General features: G+C 38.9%; 1 protein-coding gene and 1 long non-coding RNA gene across 32 annotated transcripts in view; one reads left to right on the top strand and one right to left on the bottom strand.

Annotated features, from left to right (window-relative positions):
* The window catches only part of LOC122240376, a 67620-nt gene extending 54707 nt beyond the window's left edge, over positions 1–12913 (top strand). For 2 of the 3 annotated variants that reach the window (XR_006220009.1, XR_006220012.1), the window contains one exon: positions 6953–7116. This is a non-coding gene — a long non-coding RNA (uncharacterized LOC122240376). Of the gene's footprint in view, positions 1–6952; positions 7117–12843 lie in introns of those variants that run through there. The other variant, XR_006220010.1, reaches the window with a different exon arrangement.
* Positions 1–26101, bottom strand: part of R3HDM2 (R3H domain containing 2) — a 162167-nt gene that overhangs the window by 47614 nt on the left and 88452 nt on the right. For 3 of the 29 annotated variants that reach the window (XM_042992591.1, XM_042992589.1, XM_042992590.1), the window contains one exon: positions 7701–7770. The exons of the other annotated variants lie outside the window; for them this stretch is intronic. The gene's annotated coding sequence lies outside the window, so the exon portion shown is untranslated. The remainder of the gene's footprint in view (positions 1–7700; positions 7771–26101) is intronic. 29 annotated transcript variants of the gene reach the window in all.

Below are 26101 nucleotides of genomic sequence, written 5' to 3' on the forward strand. Positions count from 1 at the left end.
AACTGGATCTACTACCTAGAGGATTCTATAAACAGACTTCTACGAACCCACGAAGCTTTATGGATCATTGGCTGTACATGGAGACTGCATATACACATATTTATTTTTTCTCCCATGGGTAAATCAGGCATCCATTGTCTCCAGTTTGAAGTGTAATAAAACCCAGCACATGCCTTTTCCATATCTCTTAGGTGGGAAATATCAATAGAGATCAGAATTGGAAGAGTTCTTAAATATGACTTCATACAATTTCCCCCCACCTCCCCATATCAGACCTCCTTTCTGTACCTTCCTGAGAGGAGCCTACAAGCCACTCCGAGAAAACTCCTGGCACAGTATCATCTCACTATTTCTTAAGCAGTCTTAACTCTTTTACTCTATAGTTTTTCCCTATAATAAGCTATAAACGGTTTCAATCTTGATGCTAAATCTGCTGCGGGGTCCCACAAAATTAAGTTTACTTCTTGTATCATGTAATTGACCTTGAGTATTTTTCTTTTTCAGGCTTAAATAGCCTCAAACAGAGTTCTCTGTCAGAAAGAGAATGTGACAGTTGGGGAGTGGGGAAATTGGATGAGGCTGGTCAAAAGACAGCAGCTTCCATTTAGAAGACAAAACGTACTGGGGATGCAAAGTACAACATGATGACCATAGTTAATGCTGCTGTAAAGTATATTTGAAAGTTGTTAAGACAGTAGATCCTGAAAGTTCTCATCACAAGGAAAACAATTTTTTTGTAGCTACATAAGGAGAGAAATGTTAAGTAAACATTATGGTAATCATTTCATGGTATATATGTATGTCATTATGTTGTACACCTTAAACTTACACAAAACTATATGCTCTTTGTATCTCAATTTAAAAAGGGGGACAGTGAAACAGAAAAATATAAAGTGACCGGGTGTTTCTTTTTCTAGGTCTCAATTACCAAATAGGTGTATTTCTTGAAATCAGAATGATAACTTTGCAGCTCCTCTTCACACAGAAGTTGGAAAAGGCTCAACTATCTGGATACCTAGACCAACTTCAGTGTCCAAACACTGTTTTCAGCCAAAGCACTATGGGAAATATCAACCAAACAAAAAAAAGGTCTTTCATAATAGTCACCCATGGAATATGGTCATATATTCCAACTGCAGGGTTTTAAAAATTTTTTATTTATTTTTTTAAGCAGGCTCTATGCCCAATGTGGGGCTTGAACTCAACCCGAGATCAAGAGTTGCATGCTCTACTGACTGAGCCAAGCAGGTGCTCCCCAACTGCAGTTTTAAGGAGCTACATGGTTTTCTTCATTCATTGGGAAACAGAAAAACTTGAGCTTTAGATTCTTAAAAACACCCATAAGACAGTGATTAATGATCCATCCACTTTTAAGAATTTTGACAGGCATTTCCACTGAGACTACCAGCATCTAATGAGCTATAAAAGATAAAGTAATTCTTACTCCAAGGAAAATGCAAATAGCAGAGGAAGAGGTATCCTAGCACACCACTCAAATCTCCCCTTTCTTCCACACTTAACAGTCTAGCCCAGATTTTCTTTTGGTGTTTGCCTTTCTCTGAGGACACATGATCAAGGAAGGTGACCCTATCCCTGAGCCCGAGAAGGTGGGCTAGATCAATTGTGGCAATTGTTTCCTTTTTGTGACTGGTTTGAGAAGGGACAAGTGACTCAATCATCACCAGTGAAATATGAGAGGACTTTGCCAGGTGAGTGGCTTCAAAGAAAGGTCATTCAAAAAAAAAAAAAAAGAAAGAAAGAAAGAAAGAAAGGCCATTCACTCTATTTAAAAGAAGAAAAAAAGCCACTAGAAAAGAATGGTTATCTTCTACTGAAGACAGTCTTGTGTGCAGATGATGCAGGACTGCAATATTCTATAAACTCAGAGGATGATAGAGCAGATAGAATAAGCCTGGATCCTTGATGCTGAGATAGAATTAGTCAACCTGGATGGTACCTCCCAACATGTGAGGTCATAAGTCTTATTATCATTTAAGCTCTTTTGAGTTGAGTTTACTGTTCCTTCTAGTCAAAAGCATCCTGACATAGTCAGAAATGGTATGTGAAGAGAGACTGTCTGAACCAGACAGAAGAGCCCAGCTTTAGAAGTAGAAATAATTGACAGAAAGATGATAATAATCAGCTAAAATTTTTGGAGTGCTTACACTGTGTCACTATCCTAAAGTGTTTTATGTATCCTGTTTAATCTTACAACAATCTTATGAGATACATATTTTATTATCACTATTTTATAGATAAGTAAACTGAGGTACAGAGAAGTTAAGTAATGTAAGGTTATTGAACTGGTAAATGGCAGAACAGGGCTCAAAGCCAGAAAATTTGGCTTTAGTTGCTTTCTTAACCTTTATCCAATACTTCCACTAAGGGGACAGATGTTCAAAAACTAGGCAGAATGGAAAGTCCACCAGAGATACAAAGGAGTCATGGAATCTCATAACTGGAAGGGGACTCGGAAGCGTTCTCATTTACCTCCATCCTTCTACATCCATAGTCCTTCTCAGTCAGGTTCCTGAATCATCAAATCTGAAAAATGGTCGTCCTGTTTGTATACTTTTAGTGAAGGGAAAGTCTTCTCCAGAAACAAACCTTTTTTTGGGGGAAATTATAAAGAGGCAAAACTCATCTTCCTATTCTTTCTGCCACTGGCCACAGTTTAGTTCTCTGTGTAAGTCATAAAGAACAAGCTTAATCCTGCTACCACGTGAGCCCCATACGGGAGACAACTTTATCTTCTTTTTCTAAATATTCCCAGCCTCTCACTCTCTCTCTTTTTTTTTAGGCATTATTATTTTTTAAATTTAAATCCATGTTAGTTAATGTATAGTGTCGTACTGGTTTCAGCAGTAGAACCCAGTGACTTATCATTTACATATAACACCCAGTGCTCATCCCATCAAGTGTCCTCTTTAATGCCCATGACTCATTTAGCCCTTTAGTCCTTCCTTCCACCCAACAACCCTCCAGCAACCCTCAGTTTGTTCTTTGTATTTAAGAGTCTCTTATTGTTTGCCTCCCTCTCTTTTTATTTTTCCTTCCCTTCCCCTAAGTTCACCTGCTTATCTGTTTTATTTCTTAAATTCCACATATGAGTGAAATCATGTATTTGTCTTTCTCTAACTTATTTCACTTAGCCTAATATACTCTGGTTCCATTCCCGTTGTTCCAAATGGCTAGATTTCATTCTTTTTGATTGCAAGTAATATTCTGTTGTGTATATATACCACAACTTCTCTGTCCATTCATCAGTCAATGGCCATGTGGGCTCTTTCCATACTTTGGCTACTGTCGACAGTACTGCTATAAACCTTGGGATGGATGTGCCTCTTCGAATCAGCATTTTTGTATCCTTTGGATAAATACTTAGTAGTGCAACTGCTGGGTCGTAGGACAGTTTATTTTTAACTTTTGGAGGAACCTCCATGCTGTTTTCCAGAGTGGCTGCACCAGTTTGCATTCTCAACAGTGCAAAAAGTTTCCCCTTTCTACGCATCCTTGCCACCATTCTGACAGGTGTGAGGTAGTATCTCATTGTGGTTTTGATTTTTATTTCCCTGATGATGAGTAATGTCGAGCACCTTTTCATGTATCTGTAGCCATCTGGATGTCTTCTTGGGAGGGCTAGGAAGACACTTCTTGGAAAAGTGTCTATAAAATATAGAGGGGACACTCAGAGACAGAAGGGCTTTTTCTCCCTTAATCCATGGCCTAGTAGAAAGAATGTTAAGCAAGAAGATAATAGCTAGAGGCTAAACATTCCGACTTACCCTGTGGCAAAATTCCTGTAAACTTTCCTGTCCTTTACCAATTTGTATATCAAGAGTAAATTACTCCCAACTGATACTCCTAGTTTTTAAATTGTTTAAAATCTGGGGGCTCAGGAGAATAGATAAATTGTTGTATGTTCATGGAATACTGTTAAGTCAGGTCTTCAAATCACATGGTCTTAAGTTTCCTCACCATTTTGCGTCTAGGATAGAAGAAACTATCCTCAAGTTAACAAAGGCTAGTTATAAGAGATAGTGTTATTACTCGTTGAAAAATACACTTATTACTCGTTGAAAAATACACGGAGTTCAAAATTGTATTGCTTGAGCTGAGGCTCTCTTTTGTTCTCCAAAATAACCTTTAACTATGGCCATTTCTAGTCCTGCAATCCTATGTAGAAGTCTCTCCTTTCTCTTGGGGCAACAAATTCTCCAACGCAAAAAGCAAAAGCTGCAGCTGAGGGACAAGAAAAAGACAATTTATTAACTAAAAAAAAAAAAAAAAGTCTTAAGGAGCAAGAATAAAGCTGGTAAGAAAAGGGTTAAAAGCAGAGAAGTAATTTCCACTCTTCATGGGTTACTCAATAGAGAGAATGAAGGGCTTGGGACGGTCAGAAAAAGAAAGGAACTATTTCATATGTAACTTGACTAGAACAAAGCAAAGACATTAATGTCCCAGGAGAGCCAAGATATGTGCTTTCCTACAACCTATTTGTGCACATTGTACATTTCATCCAGGCAAACAGCACAACTTTAAGACAGAATGTCTCCTGAGGACACTCAGTGGCTCAAAGCTGTGGAGAGGGGACTGTCAGAAGTGGGGGGCAAGGAGAGGGTGAGGAAATAGGATCATACAGGGGAGGATGATTAGGAGCCAAAATCTGACAATTTTTTCAGGGAGAATACTGCATATTCCCCATAAATTTTTTGACTGCCAAGGTAAGTACCTTCCAGAGCACAGTGAAATTGTATATCCTTCCATCAACTCATAAACAACTTTCTAGGCACGAGGCCAAAAAGAATTTATTATATAGGGGACACTCAGAGACAGAAGGGCATTTTCTCCCTTTTAATCCATGGTCAAGAAGAAAGAATGTAAGCAAGAAGGTAAGAGGTAGAGGCTAAAAATTCTGACTTACCCTGTGGCAAAATTCCTGTAAACTTTCCTGTCCTTTACCAATTTGTGTATCAAGAGTAAATTATTCCCAATTGATATGCATATTTTTTAAATTGTTTAAAATCTAGGGGCTCAGGAGAATAGATAAACAAATTGTATGTTCATTGAATACTGTGCCACAATAAAAAAGAATGAACTTTTGGTGCTTGCCTTTCTCTGAGGACACATGATTAGGGAAGGTGACCGTAGCTACCCCTGAGCCCTAGGAGATGGACCTTAATTAGGTACACCAACTATGGTAACTGTTTCCTTTTTGTGACTGGTTTGGGAAGAAAGTGACTCAATCATTACCAGTGAGACTAGGGAACTTTGCTGGGCATATTACTGAAATACACAAAAACATGCATGGATCTCAAAATTATTATGGTAAGTAAAATAAAGCAGAACTCAGTTCAAAAAAATACGTAGGTCCATTTATAAGAAGTTCAAGGACAGGCAAAACTAAACTATAGTGATTTAAATCAGAAAGTGCTTGCTTAAGCACTATCAACAATAGTCAAAGTATGGAAAGAGCCCAAATGTCCATCGATGAATGAATGGATAAAGAAAATGTGGTATATGTATATACAATGGAGTATTACTCGGCAATCAAAAAGAATGAAATCTTGCCATTTGCAACTTAAGTGGATGGAACTGGAGGGTATTATGCTTAGTGAAATTAGTCAGAAAAAGACAAAGATCATATGAATTCACTCATATGAAGACTTTAAGAGACAAAACAGGTGAACATAAGGGAAGGGAAACAAAAATAACATAAAAACAGGGAGGGGGACAAAACAAGAGAGACTCATAAAAATGGAGAACAAACTGAGGGTTGCTGGAGGGGTTGTGGGAGGGGGGATGGGCTAAATGGGTAAAGGGCATTAAGGAATCTACCCCTGAAATCATTGCTTCACTATATACTAATTTGGATGTAAGTTTTAAAAAATAAAAAATAAAGTTAAATTATAAAAAAAAAAAAAAGAAAGAAAGGGCTTGCTTAGGGTTTGGGGGTAAAATACTGGGATAAGGGACCCTTCAAGAATGATAAAAATATGCTATCGTGTTTGGGGTTAGGGTTACATGGGTGTATGCAACTGTCAGGCCTTATTAACTGAATGCTAAAGATTTGTGCATTTTATTATATGTTACTTAAACACATATACACACGCTCTTAGGAGTCAAGACAATGGGGACAAAACATCTATACAGTTAAAATGGCAGGGTGAAAACAAAACCAAACAAGTTTATGTACTCATGCATGGCAAGCTTAATTTCTGACTGGAGTTGGGAGAAAAGGAAAACAACGCTAATGTATACTGAGCACAATTATGAATCTGGTGCTTTATGCACTTCAACTCATATTCACCAAAGTAGGTAAGCAACTCTGCAAGGTCACACCACTACTAAGTGACAGACACACCAGACCAGAACTCTGGTACTGTCTGATTCCAAGGTCTATATTCTTTCTATGACTTTGATTTATTGTTTCTATACATTATTTTATTTAATCCAAACAAAATTCCTTATCAGGACATTTTTCAGATGAAGAAACTAAAGCTGAGAGGAATTAAATAACTTTCCCAAGTTAACACAAGAGGGCCAAGGGCAGGATTCCAACCTAGCTATGTCTGATCCTAAAGCTGTAGGTGTCCCAAGGTAGACATTCAAGAGTGTTCTGGGATATGAAGCGTGGGATGAGAAGGGTGCCTAGGTCTGAGGCCTCTCTTCAGAGAGTGTCAGTGGGGACAAATTTTGGGGTTCAAAAATTAGGTTTCTAAGTTCTCCTGTCTTTCCCATCCATCTGGGTCACTCCTCATGACTTCATACTTTTTAGTTTATAGAAAGTATTTTATTTGACCTTCTCAAGGTATATAATATTATTTCCATTTTTGAATGAAATACTACCTAATACTACATGAATTGCTCAGGGCCATACTATGTATATAAGGAGACAGAGTTCAAACCCAGCTCTTCTTGATGGCAAAATCCTATGTTCTTTCTACTACAGTGCTCAAAGGACAAAAACCAACAACAGTATGATAACTGCATGCCTAAAGAGGTAAATGGCTCAAGAGCCCTGGGAGGACATGAAAGAAGGCCCTAAGGTCCAACACTCCCTTCTCTTCAAAGAGAGAAAGCAGAATATGGGGGAAAAGGCAGTAAAGTACTTAATGGAACATGTAAGTCTACAGCTATGTGACAGGCACCAAGTCCTTTAAGGACTTCAAAAGTCAACTGTCACAGGCTTCACTAGTACTAGGCAAACAAAAATAACAATAATAATAACAAGTGTGCCAATTTTGTAAATCAGGGAAGTGTTAAGAAAATCACTCTGCTCTATAAATGCAAAAGGATTCACTGGTATGTAAGGAAGGCCACAGGCATTGGCTGATGTCCAGAGCAATTCCTTAGGCAAAGTAAAGAGAGAAACAAGATTAAAATGTTCTGGACATGTACCCTCTTCCTTTGTTCAATAGGTTATAGCTGTACTTGCCCTGAAATAAGAACTGCAGGTGCTTTTGATCAATGGACTGGAATGCTGGGCTTCATTATAATTTCTACCAACTCCTCTACATTCTTTACCAAAAATGCCCATTTTACTTCTGTGGGCAAAACAGAACAAATCAAATTTCTTCCTCTTTCAAGCAAAGAACAGCAGTGGGGGCCTTTCCTTCTGCTGCTTCCATTTTCTTTAGCTTTATCATAGTAATGCTGCTATGTAGAAAATATCACAGAATCTCAGGGATGGAAAGGACCTTGAAAGTTCACACTGTCTTTTCCCGCGCCCTGGCAAAATTGCTCCCAAGTCAATCCAGAGAAGACATTCTGGAAAAGAAAAAAAAAAAAAAATCACAATTTACCTACTGTCCATGGCATTTCAGGATGCCTTCTATTACTAACTTAACCGCCATGCAGGTAAATCTATCTTGCCCTACTGTGATGACCTTAGAGGTCAATGCCACCGCTTGTTAGGTAGGGAGGACACCTAAGCCAACAATTTAGTATTAAAAGAATTATTTCAAAATATAAAATTGAACGTGAGATTGGCCAGGGAAATGAAAAAAGAACAACCTAATTTCATATAAAGGAGCCAGGAACCTTTAAGAATCATTATTCCTTAAGCCTCTGCTGCAAAGTAGAGTCTGCTATTTACTTGGCAATATCCAATCACTTCTTCCTTAAAAGAAGTGGTTTTTAGTTGGACACATGGCTGCCTGGAAAAAAGCAACACATATCCCAACCTCCACTGTAGCTAAATAGGAGCACATGACTAAGTTCTAGTCCATGAGACATAAGAAGCAGTGTTATGGATTAAACTATGTGCCTCTCTAAATTCCTGTGTTGAAGCCCTAACCCCCAGTATCTCAGAATGTGACTGTATTTGGAGACGGGGCCTTTAAGGAGGTGATTAAGTTAAAATGAGGCTGTTAGAGTGGACCCTAATCTAATCTGACTGGTATTCTTGTAAGAAAAGGAAATTCAGATACACGAAGAGACATCAGAGATGTATGGGTAGAGGAAAAACCATGTGACATAGCCTTCTGGAGAAACCAAATCTGCCAACACCTTGATCTTGGACTTCTAACCACCAGAGCTATGAGAAAATGAATTCTGTTGTTAAACCATTCAGTCTGTGGTATTTTGTTATGGTAGCCCTAGGAAATTAATACAAGTAGTAAATACAACTTCTATGAAGTATCCTTAAAGGAAGTGGGTAGCCCTTCTTTACTTTTCCCTAATTCCTGCTTGCTTAAATGTAGAAGTAAAGGCTGGTGCATTAGCAGCCATCTGGGACTGTGAGATGATACTAGGATTGAAAACCACAGGTTGTGAGGCAACAGACAGAAGAAACCAGGGTCCTTGACTACAGCAGTCAGACTAGATGGACTATCCTAGATTTCCTGAATGTGAGAAAAATACACTTCACTCTTATTTAAGATACTATTTAGGCACACACATGCACACACACACATATACTAAGTAATTCTGATTAAAAAAAAAAATTCCTTAATTCCTAGAAGCAAGGAATCCTGCAGCAACACTGGAGCTTATATGTACTTGAAAGGAAAGAGGTAAAATAAGGGAAAGTTGGCATTTTTTTTTAAGATTTTATTTTTTAAACGATTTTAATGTTTATTTATTTATTTTTGAGAGAGAAAGAGAGAGAGCAAGCTCATACGAGTAAGACAGGGGCAGAGAAACAGAATCCCAAGCAGGCTCTGTGCTGTCAGTGCAGAGCCTGACATGGTGCTCGAACTTATGAACTATGAGATCACGACCTGAGCCGAAATCAAGAGTTGGATGTTTAACCAACTGAGCCACCCAGATGCCCCTAAAAGATTTTATTTTTAAATAATCTCTACACCCAACATGGGGCTCGAACTCACAACCCCAAGATCAAGAGTTGCATGTTCCACTGACTGTGCCAGTAGGCAATCCAAAGGTTGGCATTTTATGGAGGATATAAGAGCATCACTCTTGGGCTCTAATGCTACCTCTGCTGCAAGGAAAAGGCTAAACATAATAATAGGGTGAATTAGGGGCAGTGCCCAACAAAATAACATTCAATCTCCAGAATGTAGGAGGCAGCAAGCATGTTGTAGTGGATACATTTATGGACTTTGTAGCTTGATGTGAATTTGGCTACAAGACTACTGTTTCCAAAACTTAGTAATCATGTAGCTGAGCCTCAGCCTCCTCATTTGTAAGATTAGGCATAATGCACATCTCACAGAGCCATTGCAAAAACATGTGAGATAATGAATGCAATGGGCCCATACACAGTAGGTATTCAATAAATTTTAGTTCCTCTTCATCACATTCCACAGTAAGAAGGAAGAGGAAGATAACTGAATGACCCCTTTTCCTTGGCATCTTGTATACACCCTTTTCCCAATCAGTACAGGAGCTACTGATATTGAAGAGGTGAGACTCTTACCTATCTTAATGATAAGCGGAGAGTAAAGACTGCAAGAAAGAGAAAAGGAAATTTTATTTACCCCTTAGTGTTGGCTTCCTATTTTTCTTGGTACTTTGGTATTTTTTTTTTTTAATTTTTTTTCCCAACGTTTTTTATTTATTTTTGGGACAGAGAGAGACAGAGCATGAACGGGGGAGGGGCAGAGAGAGAGGGAGACACAGAATCGGAAACAGGCTCCAGGCTCCGAGCCATGAGCCCAGAGCCTGACGCGGGGCTCGAACTCACGGACCGCGAGATCGTGACCTGGCTGAAGTCGGACGCTTAACCGACTGCGCCACCCAGGCGCCCCGGTACTTTGGTATTTTAAGAACTGTTTTTTGCAGGGTGTCTGGGTGGCTCAGTCATTAGTTAATCATCTAACTTCAGCTCAGGTCATGATCTCATGGTTCATGAGTTGGAGCTCCACGTAGGGCTGGAGCCTGCTTTGGATTCTGTGTGTGTGTGTCTCTCTCTCTGCCCCTTCCCTGTTCGCACTCTGTCTCTCTCCCTCTCAAAAAAATAAACATTTAAAAAACAAAACGAAACTGCTTTTTAAAAAAAAATCAGTTCAGGTCGGGGCACCTGGGTGGCTCAGGTGGCTAAGCGTCCAGCTTGATTTCAGTCCAGGTCATCATCTCAATGGCTTGTAGGACTGAGCCCCACCTCACCTTGAGCTCTGCACTGATAGTGTGGAGCCTGCTTGGGATCCTCTCTCTCTGCCCCTTCCCCACTCATGTGCCCTCGCAATTCTCTCTCTCAAAAAATAAATAAACATTATTTTGAGAGAGAGAAAGTGAGAGACAGAGTGTGAACGGGGGAGGGGCAGAGAGAGACGGAGACACAGAATCCAAAGCAGGCTCCAGGCTCTGAGCTCTGAGCACACAGCCTGATGCAGGGTTCAAACCCACGAGCCCTGAGATCATGACCTGAGCCGAAGTCAGATGCTTAACCGACTGAGCCACGTAGGAGCCTACCCCCCTCCCCAACCCCCCGGAAAAAAAATAAACAGTCAATTCAGTTGGAAAGACTGTTTCTTTCCAAAAGAAAGAACTCCAATGTTTGATATAGCTGTAAGCACAGACCTAAGGCAAGAGATCACTGAAGAGTGCCTAGTTCCTTCAGACTCTGTTATCCATGATGGCTGGTCAGATACGTAAAGAATACCCAATGTTTGTTGGCTCAGATCCTAAGGAGCCCTCACTTCTAGAATGCTGATCATTGATCACTCTGTTGTGTGCAGAGTTAGACACTTTACAAATAGATATCATCATTCCTTTTTTATAGAAGAGTAAACTGATGATCAAACTGATCAGACAGCAAATTTTGTTGACTCTAATTTCAGAGTATATATCCAAAATCTGATGACTTCCTACACTTCCACTGCTACCACCCTGGTACAAACCACCATCTCTCTTGGTGGAATGACTGCAATAACCTTCTAACTGGTCTCCTGCTTCCAATCTTGCTCCCCTACAGTATTTTCTAAACATAGCAGCCAGAGTGATTATGAAAAAACATTTTCAGATCATGTTACACCTTTGCTTAAAACCATCCAATGGCTCCTCATCTCAGAGCAAAAGCAGAAGTGCTTAAAATGACCTACAAAAGCTTAAATAGTCTGATACCAGTTTGCCCTCTGACCCCAACTCTTATTACCCTCCCCCCCCCAACTTTTGCAGGTCCAGTCACACTGGCTCCCCCATGCCCTAAACCCACTTTATGGTGATTACTTTTTGCTGTTCCTTCCTTCTGCCTGGAATGATCATTTTCCAGATAACAGCATGGCTTGCTTACTTTTTCTCTTCAGGTCTTTACTGAAATGCCATCTCAGTGAGCCTTCTCTGGTCACAATAACTAAAATTATAAAACCCCAAATGCTTCTTATCCTACTCCCCTAAGGCCTCCCCCACAAAAAGTTACTCAATCAGATACCAAACAGACTTTTTGCTTCTCTCTGCTTAACAGATAAATCTGAAGTTTGTTTTCTTCCTTCTCTGAGATAGAAAGTGACAGTATAATGAAAAGTTCACATCTCCCTCATAGAGATGCAAATACCTCAAAAGAGGAGAAAGAACAAACCCATGGACCTCTTGAGGTCTGTTTCAGTCCTTCAAGTCTGTAAAGAGCCAAGCATGGCAGCACTGGAGAAGAGGACAAGACTCACCATAATTTCTGATATAAAATGTAAATTCCCTGATATAAAATATGAGAAACCTAATACTCTTGACTTCTTCCATTTACAAGATCTAGAGAGGGAATTTTCTTAGTATGACTGACTCAATCTCTAAAGCAATAAGGTACAGGAAAGGATAGCATGCCATGATTTGCTATGACAAAGAACTAACACTGACTGACTGAAATCTCCCAGACCTGTGTCAGTCAAGAAGTATGAAGAAGCTAGGAAAGTGAAGACAGAAAACATGGAAGCAACTCCCAGCTAATCCTCTAACTCCAGACAAATGGTGTGCTAATATAATACCAACAGGGATCTACCATATCAGAGTGGAAGAGAAACAAGGAAAAGCAAGTAAGAAAAAAGTTGCCAATTTCCGACTCAGCTTGAAAGCTACCAAAATTTGCAAGGCCTCTCTAGATACAAAGCCCAATCTCCTCTGGTCTAGAAGGCCAGAGTTTGACTTAGACTTGGCATAAGCTCCACTGACTGCAGCAGCAGCCTGATTCACAAATAGGTGATAAGTGTTTCCTACTATATCTTCTTCCAATCAAATCACATTAGGAAAATAATGTATCATTACAGTGTTTATATTAAACTGCAAATTTTGAAAGAGAAGAGAAAAACACTTTACACCATTCTTGAAACATTTTGTTTCACAGCTCTATGTACAGTTGTGGTATTAATGTCATATATCACTCGGTAAATGAATTCTGCAAGGTTAAATAATGATATGTTTATGTTCTTTCCGCTCATTGGCCCCCAGGTCAGCCAATCTGATCCAGGACTCCATGGCAACAGGCTCTATCACTAAGAGCTACAAGATAAGATCCTCTGCCTTTTTTTTTTTTTTTAAATAAAGTATTTTCCACAGAAACTGCTACAAATACTGTCAAAAAGTAGTCTCCTCAGACAAATAAAAAATCCTGCCATTCTGATATGCTAAAAATGAACAGTGGAAGGAAAGAGTGAATAGCAATGACAATGAACCTATGCAAATAACAAGGGATCTCCAAAACTCCACAGAGATTTCCTCTTGTTTAATTTCAGTAGAGAAATTCAGGAATCCTTGAATTGTGAAAAACCAACACCAAGATAAATTGAAGATTAGTATTAGGGGAGTGCTGCCCAGCTGAAATCACAGTATTGAAGCTTCCCAGGTGATAACATATAGGGAGAGCTAAAAGTTTTAACTTAAGACAGCCAACCTTTGGGGCCCTGGGTGGCTTAGTCAGTTAAGCGTCCAACTCTTGATTTCAGCTCAGGTCATGATTTCACAGTTTGGGTTCAGCCTGCACTGGGCTCTGTGCTGGTAGCACAGAGCCTGCTTGGGATCCTCTGTCCTGCCCCTTCCCTGCATGCATATGCAAGCTCTCTCTCAAAATAAATAAACTTGAAGAGGAAGAAGAAGAAGGAGGAGAAGGAGGAGAAGGAGAAGGAGGAGGGGGGAGGGGGAGGGGAAGGAAGAGAAGGAGGAGGAGGAGAAAAGGCAGCTAATTTTGTAAGTTTCTCATCATTTTTTCTGAACTGTTAAAATGAGCCTTAAAACTCACAGATCTCAGGTTCTTATTGCCCCTATTTCTTTTTTTCTTTCTTTTTTTTTTTTTAATTTTTAGTGTTTTTATTTATTTTTGAGACAGGGAGACACAGAGCATGAGCTGGGGAGGGGCAGAGAGAGAGGGAGACACAGAATCTGAAACAGGCTCCAGGCTCTGAGCTGTCAGCACAGAGCCCGACGCGGGGCTCGAACTCACGGACTGCGAGATCATGACCTGAGCCGAAGTCGGCCGCTTAACCGACTGAGCCACCCAGGCGCCCCTGCCCCTATTTCTTAAATCACAGCTCATACCGTCCTTCAAATTCTGTGATGTCTTCTTCTCTACATTCCCCTCCCCTACCATCGTCTACTATGCTTAGAGAAAAAGACTGCCATGTCCAAATGAGGAAATAATACATTTGCTCTTCACATACCATATGCCCCTATTCCTTCTCCATCAGCTGTAGACCTCACTGAAACAAAGTGGAAGCAAGAGAATTACAAAGTAGTTAAGGAGACTAGACTGAAACAACCCATCATTCTCCTTAGAGGAGTTCACTGACATTCTAAAATCCACCTGACATATTACAACATATTCTGCTTTCCAGCATGCTTTTCACCAATAACTGATAAAATATTTCTGGCTGCAACAAGCAACTCTGGTCCCCACCTGCTGGTATATGGTGGTAAGTGAATGCTGAAAAGTAGACAGAATCTAAAAGGTCAGGGTCAAAATTAGCTTGGAAACTGTACATTTTCATCTGGCTCACATTGTTGTGGCTTTTTGTTTTAATTGTGCTAAATACACATAACATAAAAATTACCATTTTATTCATTTTTAAGTATACAGTCCAGTAGCATTAGGTACATTCATATTATTTGCATTACAGAAGAGAACATGGTTTCAGACACAAAGGCCATGGTAAGAGACTACAATCATTCTTTCTGTGATTATTTACTAAACTTGTATTTATTGTACAAGTCACTTATTATTAAGAAGTATAGTTTAGGGGCCTGGGTGGCTCATTCAGTTAAGCGTCCAACTTCAGCTCAGGTCATAATCTCATGGTTTGTGGTGGGTTCGAGCCCCACACTGGGCTCTATGCTGACAGCTTGGAGCCTGGAGCCTGCTTCAGATTCTATGTCTCCCTCTCTCTGTTCCTTCCCCACCTGTACACTCTCGCTCTCTCTGTCGCATGAGCTCTCTCTCTACCTCTCTCAAAAATAAACGTTAAAAAATTTTAAAAAGAAGTATGAAGAAGTATGGAGAATAGTCAAATGTTAATATCTGATACTAATGCCCACTAAAAGCAGTGATCCACACATATATTTCCAGTATGCTTTTCACATGCTGAATATAGTTTCTTACGTGCACATCTCAGTTCCCAAACAAGTCCAAAGCATATAGAGGTCTACATCTCTTTTGTCAGCACTGAGTTCCAAGGGACCCATAGTTAGCATGCTAACCCATGTTAGCAGACTAACATGAGAAGCAATAGACAGAGTTCTAGAAACTCCTAGAACAGAGAAAACATTTCCTGTTACACTGTTTCAAATTTCCCATGAATTGAGGCACTATTAAGAGAATTAAGGTTTTAAAGAGACAGCAAAGAGGTAAAATGTTAACTTGTAGTGGGAATCATAATATCAAAGCTAAAAAAAAAAAAAAAAAATCACTACCAGCCCTCTGTCTCGATCAGTTGCCTTTATACCTTTGTAACAGAAAACCCAAACATTTTGTTCCCTTTTCTAAAAAAAAATCCTGGGCCAGTAGGCAGAGAAAAACAGCATATTTACTAATCTCAGAAGCAAAAGAAGTTGCATGAATAGGCTATTTTCTCAGTGATGCTGTCTTCCAATGTGAAAGCCCTGGGATCTGGTCAGAGGAGGCCATTTTCCTTAAGTACCAAAAACAGCTGCAGCAGCTATCATTTATTGTGCATCTACTGTGTTCCATTTATATAAGGAATTTATATAAGTTCTATCACATTTATCTTCACTTTCGCACATTTTGAAAATTTACTTTCAGATACTAACAGTAAGGATTTAAATTTTTTTCTTTAAAAATTTTTTTAATATTTATTTTTTAGAGAGAGTGAGACAGAGTATGAACAGGGGAGGGGCAGAGAGAAGAGGGAGACACAGAAACCGAAGCAGGCTCCAGGCTCTGGGCTGTCAGCACAGAGCCCGACACGGGGCTTGAACTCACAAACTGCAAGATCGTGACCTAAGCCGAAGTTGGACACTTAACCAACTGAGCCACCCAGGTGCCCCAGGATTTAAGATGTTTTCACCTTTCTTTTAAGATCAGAAAAGTATTATAGGCTTCTTTATATTTATAGAAAACACATACAAAAAGAAAAGAAAAAACAACCATAATCTATAACTAAGAGATAACTGCTATTAATAACAGTATTTTTAGACATATTTTTCTAAATTTTGTTTCCATATTTGTATGTAATTTACAATCACATTGCATACATTTCCGTATCTAATATACACACATATATATATTTTTAATCAGAGAGAGAGAGTGAGCGTGCACACGAGTGGGGGAGAGGGACAGAGGGAGAGAGAGAGAATCCCAAGTAGGTTCCACGCTCAGAGTGGAGCCTGACACGAGACTTGATCCCATGACCCTGGGATCATGACCCAAGTCAAAATCAAGAGTCGGACGCTCAACCGACCGAGCCACCCAGGTGCCCCCATAACTAATAATTTTTATAGTTTACATTACATAGAACATCTTTATACCATGATTTTTTCTACTACTAAAACTGTGACAAAAATACAACTGTGGCCATTTTCTCCATTATTACTTTTAAAAACAGTCATTTTTTAAGTTTTAAGAACGGAGAGAAAGCGCTAATGGGGGAGGGGCAGAGACCGAGGGAGAGAGAGAATCCCAAGCAGAGCATGGAGTGTGACCCCACGACACTGGGATCATGACCTGAGCAGAAATCAAGAGCTGGTCGCTCAACCAACTGAGCCACCCAGGTGCCCCTAAGGTTTTATTTTTAAATAATCTCTACACCCAAATATGGGGCTCAAACTCACAATCCTGAGATCATGAAAGGCACACTCTACCAACTGAGCTGGCCAGGTACCCCACATGTACCATAAATTTTAACTATTTTCCTATTATTGGATATTTAGGAAAGCTGTTACTTTTTATAATAAAATAATGCTGTGATGAACATCTTTGTACTTAAGTCTTTATTCACATTTCTCATCAACTCCCTAGAATAAATATTCAAGAGTCCTGGGGGTAAAAAACGTCCCCCCAGGTTCACTCCAGTTAACAGAAGCGAGGCTAGCCACACTATCTGTAGTGTTTCTCAACTGTTCCCCCAGGAACATAATAATGTCCACTTCACACATCCCATGACAGTGCCTGGACTTTAAGGACATTCACCCAGGTAGGGCTTCTCAGTTTCTACTTTTCTTCAACTCATGCCCCATTTTAGTAACATTAACTCTTCTTTCCTATATATTCCACTAGAAAAAATATATACCCTGTACTCCTTTAGACTCACTGGCCTAAGAAAATTAACATGGAGGAAAGGACAAAAAGTTACACAGGAAAATGTTCTCTTTTATGTTAATGTCACACACACCGTTCACTAGCTCTTGTCAGTATACCTTGATATTAGAGAGCAATCCAAAAGATGAAGCCTCAAAAACTACAAAAAAAACCTCTCTAAATCCTTATTATGAAACTATAAGAAGGTAAGAGGGTGTGGAGATATTGAATATTTCAGTATTTGTTTGAGATCTGACATATGGTCAATCATTTAAGATCCTAGATTTTTTAAAAAGTAAGCTCTATACCCAATGTGGGCTTGAACTCATGACCCTGACATCAAGAGTCACATACTCTACAGACTGAGCCAGCCAGGCCTGCACCAGGTCTTAGTTTTTTTTTAAGCTTGTGAATTTAAGGAGTCTTTATAGTACTTCATATAAATCTTACATTCACAAATATATGGAAAAAGAGTATCACCTCATCAACTCACAGAGAGAAAAGCAGAGGATACAAAGTTTCAGAGGTAGACAACAAAGGCAAGTGTCCTAAGATTTTAAAGCACATCAGAACAATGGTACAAAGGAAAACACAAAACAAAAAATAAAAAACAACCAATCATCATCGACAGAAGTCAAAAGATCAATGATGGCCAAGGAACAAAAAAGAGAGCAACTAATCTGAGAGAACACGTTCCCAATTTGGCCTCAAATAATAAGCATCAAATTAGAAAAGATACTTCCTAAAAGGACGAACTGTGTCAATCTTAAACTTAAGTACTTAGATTATACAAATATTCATTTAAAAAACTCAGTATCTTACATGGCTTTAAAATCACTCTGGCTTCTCAAAAATTACTGGTCACCTGAAGATATAAATGGTACATTCCTAAACATTAATAATAATGGCTAATGCTGACCAGGAACTATCTTTATAAAGACTTTACATGCACTAACTCTTTTAATCCTCAAAACAACCCTAGCAAGTGGATACTATTATTATCTTCATTTCATGTACTTTACATACGAAGAAATGGAGATATTAAGTAATTTGTCCAAGGTCAGAGAACCAGCAATTGGCATAGCTGGAATTTGAGCTCAAGCAGCGTAAATCCAGGGTCCAAGCATTTAGCCACTATACTTTTCCAAAAAACAAAAAACAAAAAACAAACAAACAAAAAAAAAGCAAAACAAACAAACAAAAAACATACCTCCCAATAGACTATTTAACTATAGACTATTTAGTAGGTAGGCTAGGAGCTAGGAGAGAAGAACATCAGAAAGAAGTCTGTAAAAAGTTTTAGGCACAGAAACAGTCTCTATCAATTTTGCCAGAAAGTTCTTTTGATATATATCACATTTTAAATTATTCCAAATAGGGTGATGGTAAGCACCTTTTGCAAAAGCAGTTCTTGATCTTTTCTTCCCCCTTTAACCAAAAAAAAAAAAAAAAAAAAAAAAAAAAAAAAAATGTGGAAAAAAAGGAAGGATAAAAAGAAACTGAAATCTTACTTCTCCAACACCTTTCAACAGCTTTTCTTGCCTTGACCTTTTCCAAAACCTTGATGGTTAGAAAACAAAGATGAAAAAAGAAGGCACTTTCAGTTGAAATAAAAAGACCTCTTAGTAATTTTTTCACTGCTAATGACTGAAACATCTAAGACTTTAGGTCGATCCCACCCACTCCCAAATGGAAGGAAAACCAAGTTAACAAAACCGTCATCTTTTAATTTCACAGCAGTTTTCTTCCCCCTCTAAGGCTATTCCTGTCCTCGCTGCAGACAGGGAACTGCTCCCAGTGACGTCAGAGCAGTCTCCCAGCAACGATTAATAGGGCTGTCCACCACAGGGGTTTCCTGAAAAGCTAGCAAGAAATTATCCACATATTTGCTGCAATACTGAGATGCAAGGATGTGGTGGAATTTCTCTTAACTCTTACAGCTCCAGTCTCTGGCAAGGTTATTCTGGAATGCTCTCAGTTTCCCCTAGGATTATCTTCCTTTTTCTTACCCTACTTCTCTCCAAATAAAATTATAATTTTGTTAGTTTGAAATACTTACACCTGTAATAAATATTGATATATGTGAACTAGCATAAAAATAGGACTGAATATAAGTCCAGCAGACATTACTCTTTTCATTTCATACACAGAAAAAATGAAAGCAGAGAACAGAAAAGCATGTCAGGACAGAAAATAGGCAAGCAAGTTCTTTTCCATATATGCCTCCCAAACACACCCATAGACAGGCAAATCTTAAATTTTCCTAGGCTCTAGTCTACTGAATTTTTCACACTGACCTCTGCAGGCAGCCCTCCAGAGATCAGTGGTATTAAAATGGAGTTGCATAAAAAGAAACTGGATGCCCAAACACTTACTTAAACCAAAAAAAAGGTAAGTTAGGTTCACACCCAAGAGGATATCTAACAATTTCTTCCTAAAGCTTTGCTTTAGCTCCATACATTCAAAATGAGAGTTTTACTTTAACTACAATAGCAAGGAATTTCACCCATCTACTTATTTTTTGAGGTCTGAGAAACAGTATACAAATTGCCTGCTCAGGACCAGTGCAAATAAGGTAGAAAAATTCCAAATTCCAAAGCTCAACCTAGAATTACTCATGGATGCGAGCTTCCAGAAACCTGCTTATGAGCCCTTTTTCATTCCATATTTAGAAAAAGCAATTAAGTAAAATTCATTAGCAGCAGGACATACAGGGTTAATTCAAACACTATGCTTCAGCAATCCTGACTTTGGCCCCAACCTATTCTAAAAGGAAACAAACCAAATAGCATCGCTATCATTAACAGTATCCCACTTTGGCTTCGGCTCTGTTCAGTGGAACCCAGTTATCATCAAGGCATCGATGGAAGAACGCACCGCTTCAGATGGATTTTCTTCTTCCTTCTCTCTGTCCCCTCCCTCTCAGAAGAAAAAGACTGCAAACAAAATCACTACGTCACTGGAGGCAGAGGGAATCCCATCTCTGCACTCTTTAGAAACCAAGGCCAGCAAATAAAAACAGGCCAATTACAAGAAACAAACAAGTAATCCAAAATAAGAAGCAATAAACCCACAGGAAATTCTTATAAGCTCAATACGTCAGAACGCATGTTTCAGTAAAAAGGCTGAACACGTTCCTCTTAAGATGTTCAAAATCAAAAAAAGCTTCCAAGACACGGCAAAGGCGACATATTTCTTATCATCACAGTTAAAGACTAGGGGGCAGTTACATAAAGACATAGGACACAGAGATATATTCACCAGCCGGGTGTGGATTGCTGTGGAATGACACAGTGAAGGATATTTATAGGGGATTCCCTGCTTCCTGCAATGTGCGTCAACAGCATCACCAAAGAGAACAGAAATCACCACTATTCTCATAAGCTAAATCTGAATGAAGCAACGCCTGAAATAGCCATTGAAGAGGTAGAATCTGAATACAATAAAAGTTCTAGCAAACCTAATTTTCGAAATATTTTAAAAATAAAACCCAGGAAATGAAAATGCCCACAAAACTTAACATATGAGAATTCTCTAATTTTCCTAGTTTGTATAATCCAGTTAAATTGACTAAGATAAAAAAGAGCTTTCTAGCTTCTTCCCTACTCAGTCTGTGGAGTTCAAGGACTTTTATATAAAGAAAGAAAATTATCCAAAACTCACCCCAGATGGATCTGCACTTAAACCAACAGCAAGCTCACATTATTAATGGAGACCTCATTGTAAGAATCTGTTCTGCTGGAATTTTGCAGGAAGAAATTCCTTCTGGGAAACCTGTGCCTCTTCCCCCACCCACGGTCCCCTCCCACCCCCTTCACCCTTGAATGAAATGCTACTGATCCTTGCTGCTGCGTCTCCAGCAGGCTAATTGCTCTGACAAGCAGCTCTGAAGCAGACCACGGCCCAGCTGTTCAGAGGGATGTCACCCAGAGCTCTGCCAGTAGTCACACACACACACACACACACACACACACACACACACACAGGCCGCAAGAGCACCCCTCCCAACTCGTCTTCTCGCTCTCATTCAAGCACTTCAGTGACATGCCTGCCTCCACACTGCTCTGAGGATAGCTTTTAAAGACACAGACACAGCAGCAGTTCTTTCCTGCTGCATATGTTGAGATGCCAAAATAAAGTCTTATTACAGTAGAATAACAAGTTGTAGGTATGTATGGAGTTAAAAGTTCACTTTGAAATTTACTTGGACTTTTTCTAATATGTAAAATAACTGAGGACAGAGAAATGGTCTTTGCTTAAAAGCTACTAAGTTGGACTTCAGAAATTAAGAGCAAACCTAGACAGAGAATTTTCTTTCCAGTGAGTTATACAGGTAGGCAACACAGAATACTAGTAGCTATCTGTTCCTCCCTCCCTATGTGTCTCCAAAAGGATGGGGAGGAAAGACTTTGGCTATAAAATGGGGGGAAGAGGAAACTGTGATGGCATCTTACTGATTAATGAAAAAGGACAAGAATAGAGTGTAAGGATGTGGATGAGGATAAACAGAACTTTAAAAAAGGAAGTGATACAAAAGACACCAGGAAAGAAGAGTAATAGTTCTTTTAATTTTTATTATTAATTATTTTTAATTAATTTTTTAAATATTTATTTTTTAGAGAGAGAGATAGTGTGCAAGTGGGGGAGTGGCAGAGAGAGGGAAACACAGAATCCGAAGCAAGCTCCAGGCTCTGAGCTGTCAGCACAGAGCCCCATGCAGGCCTCAAACTCATGAAATGCGAGATCATACCTGAGCAACCTACTGAGCCACCCAGGAGCTCCAGAAGAGTAACAGTTCTTAAAAGTATGCATGGCTATGGGACAGAAGACACATAAGTGACCTTGGGTCCTGATTTTTAAGAACCCAAGGAAAGGTAGTAATAATCTCTATTGTTACATTTATTTTTTTTAATTTTTTTCAATGTTTGTTTATTTTTGAGAGAGAGAGAGAGACAGAGTGTGAGCAGGGGAGGGGCAGAGAGAGAAGGAGACACAGGATCTGAAGCAGGGCTCCAGGCTCTGAGCTGTCGGCACAGAGCCTGATGTGGGGCTCGAACTCACAAATCGTGAGATCATGACCTGAGCCAAAGTCGGACGCTTAACTGACTGAGCCACCCAGGCGCCCCACTATTGCTACATTTATAACTGGACATTATAAATGGTGCAAGGTCTTCAGTAGCACAAACTAATACATGGTAGGCTCCAGGCATCCTGAGAAAAACAATAAAACCTGTCACAAAGACAACTAGTTGTTCATTCAACAATATATTGGTTGTGTACTTGTGTTCTTACTACAGGCCCAACACTATGATAAGCTCTAGGAATATGAGATAGATTCATTAGGGGTCATACAGAAGGGGAAAAAAGGATCTGGCTTTCATTCTGAATGAGATGAAGTGATTAGGGGGTCAGAAAGCTGATCTTGAAGGGACAAAAGACCACTGATAGAAATCTGGCTTTTACATTTAGAGGAGAGGCCATCTCACTTGAGATGACAAGCCACTGGGAATTCTTAAGCAGAAAATGGCATGCATTTGACCTATGTTTCTCTTTTGCCTCCAAATTTTTGATAAATTTCTAACATTCAGAGATATTGCAAAAATAGTACGAGTCACCTAGATTCATATACAGGTTAGTACATATGTGTGCATGCATCCATGTGTGTAAATTTTTTTCAGAACTATTTGAGATGTTCTCATAATGACCCTTCACACATAAAATAATTCAGCATGTATCTCCTAATAAAGTCACTCTGAACAATGAGAATAACCACTACTCAAGGCCCAGATGGGTTAATGGGTAGAGCACCTACCCAATAATAAATAGTACTGCAAAAGCTTAGAAAACTCAAACGACTTTAGTATCACCATCTACAGAAAGCTGGACAGAATTTGCAAGGTGAACCTAACCAGGTCAAATGTCTGTTAAAATAAAAGCCAACATTCACCCTAGCATTTAAACTAGACCCAGACTATTGCTTCTCAGCCTTTTGGCTAAGATCAAGTGTAAACTAGACCCAGACCCTTGTAATATAATATTCATATTTTCCAGAATACAATCCAAAAATTACTTAGCATACAAAAAAAAGATACAAGATAATTTCAATTTGTATAGGAAAAGAGAGGACCAGATACAAATTTGAGATGACACAGATATAAGAAACCTGACAGCTATTAAAACAGCTATTATAAAAATTCTCCAACAGCAGTATAACATACAGACTTGTTGAATCACTATGTTGTACACTTGAAACTAATGTGAACACTGTGTATCAACTATACTTCAAATTTTAAAAAGGTATTTTAAAAGATTTTTGTGGAGATAGAAAGATAATCTATCACTTGAGAATTGTATTTAAGCATGAAAAATACCCCCTATATTGAGCTAATATCCCTAACTATGATTAAAATAATAACTTTCTTTTATTAAAAAAAAAAAAGAAAATCTTTCCCTAAAAAATTAGGGAAGCATTCCTGAAACTAATGGTAAGACAGAATGTCTCAAAAAAAAAAAAAAAAAATAGAGGATATAAAAAGAACCAAATGGAAATTTTAGAATGAAAAATATAACAACCAAAATATAGATATTTACTTGATGGGTTCAATAGCAGAACAGAAATGAAAGAAGAATCCAGTGAATTTTCAGACAGATCAAATTCAAACTGAACACAGATAAATCTGAAGATTCAATAGCAATTAGAGGCACCTGAATGGCTCAGTCGGTTAAGCATCTGACTTGGCTCAGGTCATGATCTCATAAATGGGGAGTTTGAGCCCTGAAGCTGGCTCTCTGCTGTCAGCATAGAGCCTGCTTCAGATCCTCTGTCCCCCTCTCTCTCTGCCCCTTCCCCACTCTCTCTCTCTCTCAAAAATAAATAAATATAAAAAATTTCAATAGCAATTTAAATAGGAATCAGCTCGGGGCGCCTGGGTGGCTCAGTCGGTTAAGCGGCCGACTTCGGCTCAGGTCATGATCTCACGGTCTGTGAGTTTGAGCCCCGCGTCGGGCTCTGTGCTGACAGCTCAGAGCCTGGAGCCTGTTTCAGATTCTGTGTCTACCTCTCTCTGACCCTCCCCTGTTCATGCTGTGTCTCTCCCTGTCTCAAAAATAAATAAAATGTTAAAAAAAAAAATCTTACATAGGAATCAGCTCAAATCTGAACAATAAAAGATTGGGGGGAAAAAAAGAAATTATCAAGGACCCGCAAGACAATAGCAAAATGTCTAATATTTGGGCCATCAGTGTCCCAAAAGGAGGGAATAAAGAGTGTGGTGAAATATTTGAAGAAACAATGTTTAAAAACTTCACTAATCTGGGAGGCACCTGGGTGGTACATTCAGTTAAGTGCCCGACTCCATCTCGGCTCATGATCTCACCATTCATGAGTTCAAGTCCCACATCAGGCTTTTGCACTGATGGTGAGGAGCCTGCTTGGGATTCTGTCTCTCCTTCTCTCTGCCCCTCCCCTACTTGTGCACATGTTCACTCTCTCTCTCCTCTCAAAATAAACTTTAAAAAATTAATTAATTAAAAAAAAACTTCACGGGGCGCCTGGGTGGCTCAGTCGGTTAAGCGGCCGACTTCGGCTCAGGTCATGATCTCACGGTCCGTGAGTTTGAGCCCCGCATCCAGCTCTGTGCTGACAGCTCATAGCCTGGAGCCTGCTTCAGATTCTGTGTCTCCCTCTCTCTCTGCACCTCCCCCACTTGTGCTCTGTCTCTTCCTCAAAATAAATAATCATAAAAAAAATTTTTTTTAAACTTCACAAATTTGTAAGACATAAACATATAGAGTCAAGAAGCTCAGCAATCCCCAAATAGGATAAATAAAACAAAATCTACCCCTGGATTTATAATAATCTCATGGCTTAAAACTGAAGACAAAAAAAAAAAAAAAATCTTGAAAGCAACCAGAGAAAAATGATGTGTTACCTATTAAGGAAACAATGATTTGAATGACTTTATATTTCTCATCACAAAGGGGGCTTAGAAGGAAATAACATTTTAAAGTGCTAAAAGGAAATATAGCATTCTATATCCAGAGAAAATATCCTTCAGTAATGAAAATGACATAAAAACATTCTCAGATAAAGAAAAACTAAGATAATTCATTGCCAGCATACCAGTTCCCAAAGAATGGCCAGTGGCACCTGGGTGGCTCAGTTGGTTGAGCATCCTAATCAGTTTTGGCTCAAGTCATGATCTCTCAGTTCATGGGTTCGAGCCCCAAGGCAGGCTCCTCAGCACGGAATCTGCTTGGGATTCTCTCTCCCTCTCCCTCTATCCCTCCCCCACATGCACACACACCCACCCCCCCAAAAATAAATAATTTTTAAAAATAAAATAAAAGAATGGCCAAAAAAAAAGTTCTTCAAAAAGATGGGGAATAATACACCTAATCTTAGAAGACCAGGAACAAAGAAAGAAAAATATAAATACTAAATATCTGGTTACATATAATAGACTATTCTCTTCCTCTTGAGTTCTTTAAAATATTTGATATTTGCAAGCAAAAAATTCTACGATTATCTCATGGAATTTTCACTGTATGTCAATAAATGTAATAGATAAGACAACTACAATATTAAGCGGAGGATAGGACAGGAACTGATACGGTATTAAGGTTTCAACATTCTACCTAATGGCAAAGTATTCATTCTAAGTAGACCATAAGTTAGGTGTGTGTATTGAAAAAAAAAGAGAGATCCCTAGAGCAACCAATAAAATCTACACAAAAAAGTATAGTCAAAATCTAACAGATAAATTTAAATGACTAAAATGGAAAGCTACAAAATGTTCTAATGACTCTAAAGACAGGAGAAGGATATCATCAGAGGATTAAACATAGGAAGAATAAAGAAAAAAAATATTATGGGAGACTTAAATCTAAACATATTGATAATTACATGAAATGTAAATGGTCTAAAAATGCCAATTAAAAGAGGCTGTTCAAATACAAGAAATA

This window comes from Panthera tigris, chromosome B4 (genome assembly GCF_018350195.1).
Source record: "Panthera tigris isolate Pti1 chromosome B4, P.tigris_Pti1_mat1.1, whole genome shotgun sequence".
Taxonomy (NCBI): Eukaryota; Metazoa; Chordata; class Mammalia; order Carnivora; family Felidae; genus Panthera; species Panthera tigris.